This window comes from Phascolarctos cinereus, unplaced genomic scaffold (genome assembly GCF_003287225.1).
Source record: "Phascolarctos cinereus isolate Bilbo 61053 unplaced genomic scaffold, phaCin_HiC Scaffold_3;HRSCAF=262, whole genome shotgun sequence".
NCBI classification, from domain to species: domain Eukaryota; kingdom Metazoa; phylum Chordata; class Mammalia; order Diprotodontia; family Phascolarctidae; genus Phascolarctos; species Phascolarctos cinereus.
Genome location: NW_027555736.1, coordinates 117,375,420 through 117,387,250, shown reverse-complemented (window position 1 = coordinate 117,387,250; position 11,831 = coordinate 117,375,420). Strand labels below are relative to the sequence as shown.

The 11,831-nt window shown below is 37.9% G+C and overlaps 1 long non-coding RNA gene across 1 annotated transcript; it reads left to right on the top strand.

Moving 5' to 3' along the window:
• The first annotated feature begins 859 nt into the window (after window positions 1-859).
• On the top strand, window positions 860-9,384 carry LOC144456183 (uncharacterized). The gene is made up of 3 exons (XR_013485090.1): window positions 860-1,374; window positions 1,725-1,792; window positions 7,755-9,384. It is a non-coding gene; the product is annotated as an uncharacterized LOC144456183 (long non-coding RNA).
• Window positions 9,385-11,831: the final 2,447 nt, after the last annotated feature.

Here is an 11,831-nt window from a genome sequence, read left to right as displayed (position 1 = left end):
AAAGCACATAATATTAGACGCTCAATAAATAATTGTTGAATTGAATTTATTGCTAGGAATTAGAACTGAAACAATATCATGAAGAACCACAGGGGGGAGATAGAATAACACCATTGGTCAAGAGTTGAGAAAGTTTTGAAGTTTGCTTTCTGGAGTTAGGCTTAAAATTATGAAATTTACCCATTAACAGATAAAGGCACATATCTGTGAATGGCCCCATGGACCTTAGTGAAGTTTAGAAAACAGTTTAGGGCCATTCTGATCCATTAACTTGAATTTAAGTCAAGCAGTATAAATAAATCTTTTGTAGAGTCAATTCCAGTTGACCTTCTTTGCCTTTCAAAGTTATGGAAGAAAATTTTCAAAGCTTAATAGCTTCCCAAGCACTTTCTAAAATGTTTGCTTTTTTTCCCTTGTCAAGACACATATTTTAATTAAAAATTCTAAGGTTCCAAAGGTGTTCTCCAATGTTCCCAGCCATGAATATAGTTACATTGAATGTCCTCTGTAAATGTGAATTATGCTCCCAGAAGAGAGTTTCTTTTTCAATGTTGTATTCTAGGCACATCTTCAAAGGAAATTTTATGTTTGCATTACTATATTACTTTTTAAAGTTTATTACCACTTAAATTGATTTGGAATGGCCCTGATGAGAAGCCCTCTGAATTCAAGCAGAGCCCATATGGCCCTTCATAGATAGGTATTCCTACCTGAAAATGGGTAGATTTTACCAATGAAGGCAGAAATGGAAAAATTGTAATAGCATATATTCCCAATGTTTTATACGTGCTATCCCATTTGATCCTCACAATAGCCCTGTTAAGTTGGTGCTGAAAATATTATTTCATTTTTTACAGATCGGGAAACTGAGGTTCAGAGAAATAAAGTGACTTGGCCAAGGTCAAAGAGCCAGTATTGGAAGTGCTTGAACCAAGACTTGAACTCCACTCCTTTGACTCCAAGAGGAGCACTTTCCACAACACCTAAGCTGCTTTAAATGGTCTCTTTTTGGGCAAGTTATGAAAAACAGTCAAATGGACATTTGCATTTTCTCAAACTGGGCACAGAGGTTGTTACATAAAGAGTATAATTAGAATACAGGTCCCTGAACTAGGCCAGTGAGGCCTTTAATGTTGATCCTTAATTATTTTGCCATACTTCAGTCTTGGGAAGCCAGCATGCTTCCATCCTTATTGCTCACAATACTAATTTTTCTTCTTCTTCTTTTTTTATGAAAACAAATGAGACTTTGAGTGACCTTGTGTGAATTCCTTTCCCCTTCACCCACTGGGCCATAGATTGGAGGGATGCTGCACTCTTAATTTTATAAAAGACGAAATAGCAGGAACAGGAAAACACACAAGATTAGAAAAGGTAACTATTAAGATCTACCCTACCTCCAACCTTCACCTTTTATCTTTTCTGTTCCAAACTACTTTCATACATTGACCAAGTCTAATGTAATTAACCACAACCCTTCTTTGTACTTCTAATATTTTACCAGTCATTTCTTCTATCATACCCCTTGATGACCCAACCCTACCCTAGAATGATACAATTAGTGATTGATTGAGCATTTATCCCTATTATGGGTCTAATAACAACAACAACAAAAATAGTAGTAAAGATTTCAGTTGTTTTTCAGTCATGTCTGACTCTTAATGATTCCATCTGGGGTTTTCCTAAGCATTGATACTTGAATGATTTGCCATATCCTTCTCCAGCTTATTTTTTACAGATGAGAAAACTGAGACAAATGGGGTTAAGCAACTTGTCCAGGATCACACATCTAGTAAGTGTCTGAAACCAGATTTGAATTTAGGTCTTCCTGACACCAGGCCCAGTGCTCTATCCACTGCACCACCTAACTGCTGCAGTAGTAGTAGTAGCAATGATGATGATGATGATGATGATGATAATGATGATCTCATGTTTATTTAGCACTTTGTATTTTATAAAATAATTTCCTTATAACAAACTTGTGAACTAGATGTACAAGTATCCTTATCCTCATTTCACAGAGAGGTGAAATGATTTAGCTGTGATTGACTACTGCGTGTCAGAGTGGGCTTCAAAATCTTCACTCCATATACTGTGGGACTTGAGAAGCAGTGCTATGAGGAGAAGGGGGAAGACCACCTCATCTGGTCTCTTGCAGTACCATTATGTCTGCCCCTCCTCAGTCCCTCTTTTATCTCACGCACTGTGTTGATTGATTGAATCACAAATGAACTCTTATTGCAAATTAATTCTGTAGCAGAAAATAGGGCAACATAGTAATTTGATGGCAAGAGGCATACTGTCTTACTTTTGATAAAATTATAATCTCCCTGATGTGGATATGGCATCCACTGCTACATGCTGCAGCCTACCCACACCTTATCCTATGCAATATTTATTCTCGTTCTTCTGTGAGCCTTCTAAAGGATATCCAACATGTTTAAGGCCTTCCTCAAGGCCTCAACATGCCCTCAGAGTTCTGTCATTTGAACCACTGGCAGTTTTGATCATTCAGGGTCATAACATTCCATGATTTATAGTCATAAATTTATATCTTATATATTTATACATTACATATTTGTGTATATTAATATAACTCTTATGCTATCTATAAATATTCCCATTAAAAAACCAACCCATTTCCTTGTCTGGTCATGTAGACCTTTATGATGCTTTTTCCTACTATTTCTTTCATATATCCATTTTTATTAAGCACTACTTCAGTGTATCAAGAGGAGCAGAAAAATAGCTTCTACCAGCAGGAGAGCAGAGAGGTCTAGAAGAAGATTTAGATGAACAGTGATCCCCTCAAGGAGGTGACACAGGATATATACCATTCCTGAAAGAGAAGCACTAGGTGGCTCAGTGGATAGAACTCCTGGAGTCAGGTAGACCTGCCTTAGAGATTTACTAGCTGTGTGACCCTAAGCAAGTCACTTAACATTTGCCTGCCTCTGTTTCCTTATCTGTAAAATGAGCAGGAGAAAGAGATGGTAAACCACACTAGTATCTTTGCTAAAACTCCTTGGACAGCATTAGTGTGCTATGTATGGTCCATGGGGTCATGAAGAGTCTCAAACATGACTGAATGATTGTTCTACAATTCCTGAAAGAAGGGAAGGGAATTATATGGAACCTATTATGTGCCAAGCACTATGTCAAACACTTTTATAAATATTATCTCCTTTGATCCTCATAGCAGTCCAGAGAGGTAGGTGCTATCATTTATCCCCATTTTACAGTTGAGGAAACTGAAGCAGACAGAGGCTAAATGATTTGCCCAAGGTCACACAGCTAAGTTTTTGAATCTGGAATTGAACTCAGATCTTCCTGACTCAATATCCAGTGATCCTATTCCTACTGTACCACCTAGCTGCCCAATGGTAACATAAGTTATACTAAGTAATGTATTATAGCCCACTTATGCCTTTAGTATGTGTGTCCACTACAATTTGGGCCATTGAAAATTTTTATCATGAGGTGATTATGATGTTCCATGATTTACAGTCATATAGAACCACTCACTTATATTAAGAAAACATTTTTAATCTGAAGTTGAAGGGATGCTTATTAATTGGAGAATGGCTGAACAAGTTGTAGTATATGATTGTGATGGAAAACTATTGTGCTATAGGAATGATGAGCAAGATATTTTCAGAAAAACCTAGGAAGATTCACATGAACTGATGCAAAGTGGAATGAGTAGAACCAGCAATATTGTATGATGATCAACTGACAGCTATTTTCAGCAATACAAAGATTTAAAACTATTCTGAAGTACTTAGGATGAAAAATGCTCTCCACCTCCAGAGAAACAACTAGAATCTGAATTCAGATGGAAGCATACTTTTTAAACTTTATTACATATTTTTTTGAATTGCACTTTCTTTTGCAACATGGCTAACATGGAACTGTTTTGCATGACTGCACATGTATAATCTATATAAAATTGCTTGCCTTCTGAAGTCAGGGTGAGGAGGGTGGGTAGGGAGAGAATTCAAAACTCAAAAAAAAAGTCTTAAAGATTTTGTTTAAATATAATTGAGAAAAAATAAAATAAAGGCTAAAAAAAGAAAAGAAAATCTACTTTTGTGTCAGGGAAGCATTGAGAGATTATCAAAAGTGCTATGAAATTTCTTCAGTCTAGCTTATCTCCTCCTGTTCATCTCTGGTCCTGGTTCTTTGTCCATCTTTAGTAACTGTCCAGGTACTGAGGGACAAATTTAATAGGTTACCTGATCAACTACATGTCACAATCTGCAAAAAAAAAAGGATCAAGATCTACTTTGTTTATCCCATGTGGGTTGCTAAATCAATCTCCAAGGATTGTAAATCTCACATAGGGAAACCTACAGCATTCTAGTGCTTGACATAATCAGCACAATGCTATACATGAATAAAACAATGTGGAGAACTCCACTATCTATAGGGAATCCATTTCCCATTTGGACTTTGTATTGAATACCTCTTTGATATTTTATTTGTCAAGCATGTGTTTTCTACAGGGGAATCATCAACTCGGTTTTTCATTTCCTTTAAAAATATCTATAGAATATTGAAACAATGGAAAAATAACTGAGGATGACCACAAATACAGAATGCAGTCTATTTGGATAGTGTCAGCTCCAAATAAACTGAGGCTGATAATGGGCGTTAAGGACGTTAGCTATATAGCAGGCAAGAGGAAAATACAAAAAGGGCTAGAGCTGCTTGTATGTATGGTTGGGACAGTGATAATGACTGATGTTGAGAAGGCTAAACATCTTGACTTTCATTTTGCTTCTGTTTTCTATTTCAAAGAGAGTGATCTTTGGACAGAAAAGGATAGAACAAAATGGTTAGGTGGGAACAGAAACTTGAGATAAGTAATGTGAAAACAGCTTCCAGCTGTCCTGCTTCAAGTCCATTGATCCAGTTGAACTGAACCCTAGCATACTGAGAGAACTCAGAGAGGAAATTGCTTAGCCCCTGTGGGTGACCTTTGGAAGTCTTTGGAGAATGGAAGAGGTGCTGCAGTGCTAAAAAAAAAAAGTCAAATGTTATCCTTACTTTAAAAAAAAATCGAAGTGAATAGAGTATAAGAGTTAAAAGTCAATGAGTTAAATTTCAATATCTGGAAGAATTCTTACTTATTCTAGTAAAGGGATTATTTCTTAGTGTTTGGAAAGGGAAGCAATGATTACAAAAACAATATGGTTTTTTAAAAAGAACAGCCTACACAGACTAATCTAATTTTTTTTTTATGACAGGTTAATGAGACTAGTCAATCAGGTGAATGTCATAGATGTTTGATAAATATAGGGAAAGTACTGAAGAACTAGCGGAGGGTACATACTATCCTTATTTTTTAAGAAAAGGCAAGAGGATAAAATCTGTAAATTATGGGCAATAGAGCTTGCCTTCCATTTCTGGCTAAATCCCAGAATGTATTATAAAAGAGATGCTTAATAAACATCTAGGAAAAGTCATGATCACAAAGTGCCAGCATAGCTTCATCAAAAATAAGCCCTGCCAGGTTGTTTAGCTCCTTTTTTTTGTGAGGCAATTGGGGTTAAGTGACTTACCCAGAGGCCCGCAGCTAGTGAGTGTTATGTGTCTGAGGCCCGAGTTGAGCTTAGGTTCTCCTGACTCCAGGGCCGATGCTCTATCCACTGTACCACCTAGCTGCCTCAGTTCAGCTCCTTTAAAAAAAAAAATAGGATCACAAACTAGTGTATCAGGGGAATGTTGTAGACATAATTTACCTGGATTTATCAAAACATTTGACATGTTCCCCTATGCTATTCTTGTGGAAAATATGGAGAGTTAATGGGCTAGATTAGCAGTTCTCAAAACAAGACACTTTCAGGGGGTCTGCATGGTCAAAATTATTTTCATAACATGTCAAGATTTTAAAAAATTTCTAATATGATAAGTATAGATGGTTATAATTAACATAAACAAAAATTCTTTAGGAGATGGTCCTCAATAACTTGTAAGATTAGTAAAGGCAAAAGCATAGATGACATCCTTATCAAATTTTCAAGTAGCACAAGGCTGAGAAGGACATGTAACATATTGAATGACAGTGACAAGACCTCAAAAAATCTTAACACTTTGAACCCTAAGCTGAATTTAGTGGGACAACATTTAATAGGGAGAAATATAAAGCTTTAAAAATGCTTAAAATTAACTTTTTTTAGTTAATAGTACAAGTTTAGTAATAGTACAAGATAAACTCAGGGCCCCTTCTATGATATAATAAAGCAACAGAAGAGGCTATTTTTCAGAGGTGAGAAGTAAAAACCTGAAATATTATTTGTGGGACCAGTTCATGCCATCTTCTTGTCCATTTAATTGAGGCTGCTATGCTAAGAAAAGTTGAATCTTTACCTGGAGATCTAAAAATGAAACGTAAACTGGGAAAACATAAAAGGGGTCATGTGAGTAGGGGGCATAAAACTTGAGAATGTCTTTCAGCAATGGGGAAATAAGTCCAGCAGAAACAGAAGGTCCAGCTCAATGGAGTAAATGAACCATCTTAGGGTGTCCACCTGCCCCAGAATGGTGTCATACTCATAGAATGGTGACATGTCTGTGTTCACTGTTCTCTCTCCTTCAGGGAAGGAAGAACATTAGTAAGAGTCACAATAAGCTTGCCAGTCTTCCTACATTGTCCTTGGTCCAGTTGCACATCTTATGGAAATGGATATATCAATAGACATAGACACCTAAGTCTCCAGAAAAATCGTACATCTGATTCTGAGCTTGCAACTGAACTCTTGTGGTAGAGGTATACTCCTGCCCATTGAATAAACAGGCATAATCAGGGACTGACCCTTCCTTAGAAGAGAGAGCCATGCTAGCTTCAAGTACTGATATCTAAGTATAGGTATAAATGCTGTGTACCTTATGATAGTGGAACAGATCTAATAGGACTGGTCAAGTCAAAAGATTTTTTAAAAATATAAAATCTAATCAGTGGTTGCAGTACCAAAGAACATAGGTGATGGTAGAGTTAAATGTACTAAAGGGCAATTCTTTCTTGACTTGGCTTTGTTTAAGTGATAGGTGGTCTGAAAATGATCTGGCATTTAGTTAGTGTGGATAATCCTAGATAGGATTTGTACAGTATTTCAAGGTTGGCAAAGTGCTTTGCCTATAGCTTTCTTTAATAGTTCCTCTCAACAGCTCTGTGTGGTAGGTGCTCTTAAAAGCCCCATTTTACAGATGAGGAAATTGAGGCTGAAAGAGGTTAAGTGATGTGCCGAGGGTCACACAGCTATTAAGTGTCTAGGGCAGGATCGAAATTCAGATCTTCTTGGCTTCTAATATTCTCCATTCTGCCACCTACCTGTCTAGATGATAATGGGATGCAACACGTAATCAAGATGATGCCTTCATATCTTAAAGGTGGCCTTTACTGAGACAGAGTCAAGAGGAAAAGAGTTACATGATATGTGAGAATGGTAAATAGTTGTAGAAATAGCACAAGGCCATAGTATATGGTAGCCTGTACAATGTGGTCTGTTTGGAGACAGCCTACAGGGTGACATTTTATGCATGAAAAATTGTTTATGATCAATTTAGATGGAGATGGGGCTAAAGTGAACCAGTGCTTGAACTTTTTTGAAAGTATCTTTTTCAACATACTCAGTGAGATGCCTAGAGATGTTTCAGAAAGTTCATGAAGGGTATTGCATGAGTAGAAAATTTGAGTTCATAGGGCCAGTGTTGTTTTGCAAAGCTGTGAAACCACTTTATGCTTTTCACAGATACGGGGCTCCTTCACAATTTTCCAGCTGGAATTTTGTATGGATCCATCCAGACTCCCTGGAGGCCTATTATTCACACCAGAAATTCCATCTCTTCGTTGCTTTGTTACTTCCCCCACTTGGCAAATAGCTGGTATTGGCATAGATGCTGGATGATGGCCCAGTCCAATTCAACATGCTGGCAGGGGTCCCAGGAGTATATGAGAATATCAACAAGACAAATTGCCATCCTCCTAATCTAGCAGGTCTTCAAGTACAGTGTGTATAAACCTCTGGAAACATTTGGGCCTTCATAAAAACTGAATGTCATTACCTGGTATTCAATCAATAATCAACATTTATTCATTACTATGTGCCAAGGACTGTGTTAAAACCACCCAACACATAGAACTTCAACAGTGATACTCAAAACAAAGAATGACAATTGTCTCCCTCGGTACAGGCCTATGACCACAGAGACAAATTCCCACAGACCTACAGGAGTCAGCTTGTTATAATAAAGAGCACTAGATTTGAAGTCAAAGGACCAAAAGCTTGGATCTATAATCCCTGGCAGTTGTTTGTTTGTTTTAATTGTTGAAGGCTGAAACAAATGTTGCAACTTTAACTGTAACCAGATAGGACTCAAGGCAGGTGCATTTTTGGGTCAGTTTAGGTAGTCTGATAGCTCTACTAGTGAGGGCTAATTTGCTATGAAAGGCATGGCCAAGCCACTAGACTGATCAAAGTAGGTTAGTGATAAACCACACTGAATTGTAATACAGCATCCTGAAGGAGATGGCATTTTTTACCACGATGTCTTGCCCAAGCTGGCTAACCTAGCAGTTGGCAATCAAAAGGAGCAGTCAAAAGTTTCTTTGGGCTCATAGAGTGCACCCTTCATGGTATCTAACAGGGGATTAGCTTCTGGGAACCAGGAGATTCCCAGTGGACATCCAGTCTCACAAGAGAGTACCATTGATTTGGAGCTGGTTGGTTATCTGGTCCAATTCCCTCATTTGGAGATTAATTTTACCTAAGGTCACAGAGAAAGTATCAGAGGCAGGATTTTAACACAGAACCTCTTATTCCATAGTCTGTGCTCTGACCACTGTGCCATGCTGCCTCCTTAGGGAGAGTAGAAAGACCACTTTGGCCTGACATATGTGGAGTCCCTAGGGATGGTGACTCATTAACAGTTGATATTGAATCAGAATATTTTGGAGATCCTCTATCCATCTAGTGAAAAATTCTGGATGAGTCACTTTGGCACTGGTTGACAGGGCAGCTGATTCTACCCACTTCTAGGACCAACTGTTTACTTCTAGTGAGGCTTCAAAAGCTTTAGACAAACATATCAAAATGTGCTCATGTGATTTCATTAGTGTAAAGGAATTCCTGGTACATAAATCCCTTCCATCAATGCATAATTCCTTCCATTGGTGCATGTCAATATCTTGTTAGCTAACTTTACTGCACTACCTCTAATCGATATATATATTATTCTCCCTGAGAAATATATCTCATAAGTATCCCCCATAGTGCCTAGTATAATATGTTAACTCACTTATAAATACTGAACAAATTAATCAAAGAATTTATAATCTATCACCATTAAGCAAAACCAAAAATAAAACCCTTATGATTGCCCTGCATTCATATATGTATATATATATCTATATATAGACATGTATATTTCAGTAAAATCACCATTAAGTAAAATAACTGACACGTAACTGACATACGTACATATATATGTATATGTGTATATGTATGTATGCATAAAAATTATGTACAGGATGTTCCAAAACTCAGTGCAGTTTTAAGATCTAGTATTATAATTAAATCTTACTATGTGATTCAGAGGTCATTCTGTTTCTCATTTTTTTTCCTGCCTAGTGGTTCTAATTGAGATAAGTTAATAAGGGATACATGATTAGAATGGAGAAGCAGCTGCATAGCTTTCAGAATGATCTTAAGGAACTCATCTGATCATGACACTCCCACCATCAAAAATCTTCAGTGGCTCCCTATTGTCACTAGGATAAAATGCAAATCCCTTAGCCTGGCATTTAGGTCTCTCTGAAATTTGGCTCCAGTCTAGCTTTTCAGACCCATTTTACATTTCTCACATTCATGTCCTCTGTATCTTTTTAAAATTTTATTTTTTCTCTTGTGACCCTAATCATCAGCAAACACAAACATTTCAACAAAATACAAACAAGAGGATTATATAAAAAGCTGTGACATTTTATTAGTTTGCTTCTTAAATATATATATATATATATATATATATAAAATGCAAAAAAATTTTAAAAGCTAGTAACAAAATTTCTGCTTTGTATACCCTTCTAAACTTTGTTTTCTTCTGTTCATTTAAAGATGTTTTATTGATCTTTTTATTTTTCTCAAACTGGATGACTAGTCATTTCCTGAACATTGTATTCTGTCTTGTGCCCCTACGAGTACCGCAGAGGGGACAGGCCTGATGCTCTGTGAGGTTTGGAGAGGAAGGAAGATCTCGGGTGAAGGTTGCTATACTGATGGGACCCTGGAGGTGGTAGCCTGGAGCCAGACAAAGGAAAAGGTGGCACAGACTTATGACAGACCATGAATGAAAAAGGACAGGGATAGGGGGTTATGGATCACTATGAGAAGAGAGTACCTATCCTTCAGAATTCCTCCTGGGCAGAAGCATACCTCCACAGATCACCCTAATGTGTGTTGTACAGAAGAGGCGGGTGATAGTCTTATTGCTCTGAATGCAGATTAGATTACATCTGGAGTATGGTGGATTTTTTTTTCTTTTTTCGCTTTGGGGCGTCAGATTTTGTAAAAGACATTGATGAACTGGAGGATATTCAGAGAATAGTGAGCAGAATGAAAAAGGAATTTGAAAGTATGTCTTGTGAGGAAGTGACGATGTTTAGCCTGAAGAAGATTTAGGCAGGGCATGAAAGCTATCTTCAGGCATTAGAAAGGTTATCATGGAAAATATGAATTAAATTTCTTTTGCTTTTTCTCTAGGGGTAAAGCTAGGCACCTTTGCATCATCTGTCCCCTATTACTAAAATGAAGTTCTCCCCCAACTCATTTGTACCTATGAGAGTCCCTTATTTCTTCAGATTCATCTTCAATTTCACCCTCCATTTGAAGCCTTTCCTGATCATGCTTCCTCCTGAATTTCCCTTTCTCCTCTGCAGCTAGATGACACAGTATATAGAGTTCTGGAAGGTCTGAATTCATGTTTGGCTTCAGACTCTTTCTGGCTGTATGACCTTGGACAAGACACTCAGTTTCCTCATCTGTAAAATGAGGATCATAGTAGCACCTATCTCTAAGGGTTGTTGTAAGGATCAAATGATATAATATTTGTAAATTGCTTTGCAAACATTAAAGTGCTATAGAAATGCATCATTATCATTATTATAATTTCTACTACTACTATTACTACTAGTACTACCATGACCACCGCCACTACTACTACTAACTAGTACTAGTAATACCACCACTACTACTACTACCACACCACCACTACCACCACCACCACCACCACTACTACTACTACTACCACCAATACCACCACCTTAGAAATATTTATGTTAGATTTCTGCTTCCAGGAGCCAAGATGGTGAAGTAAGAACTAAGTTGCTCTTACCTTCCCCTATTAACCTCTGAAAGCCCAGAAAATATCACCCCAGAAAAAACCCTGGAACAGCTGAACCAGAAGAAGTCTGGCAGTCCTAGGTAGCCTAGGTAGCTTGGGGAATTAACAGGAAAGGTCCCTCTTGCCCTTGGGGAAGGGAAGCAGTACAGAACCAGAGGCATCCCAGCAAGCTAGCAGAAAGCCCCACCTCAGTATACCAGGAGGAGATCCTGAAACCCAGGTGGTGGAGCAGGCAAACACCAATACCTGAACTCCTGAGTGCCGCAGTGAGGGCTAGGGCACTGGTGGAAACCAGCTTGGAAAACCACCAGGTGCCTCAGCATTCTACGGCAACCAGCTCTCCCAGTGCCTAAGCAAAACTAAGGGAAGCAGCACTCCAAGAGGCCGCAGGTGGATAAACATCCTGCAACATCCATCTGAAAGGAGCTGAA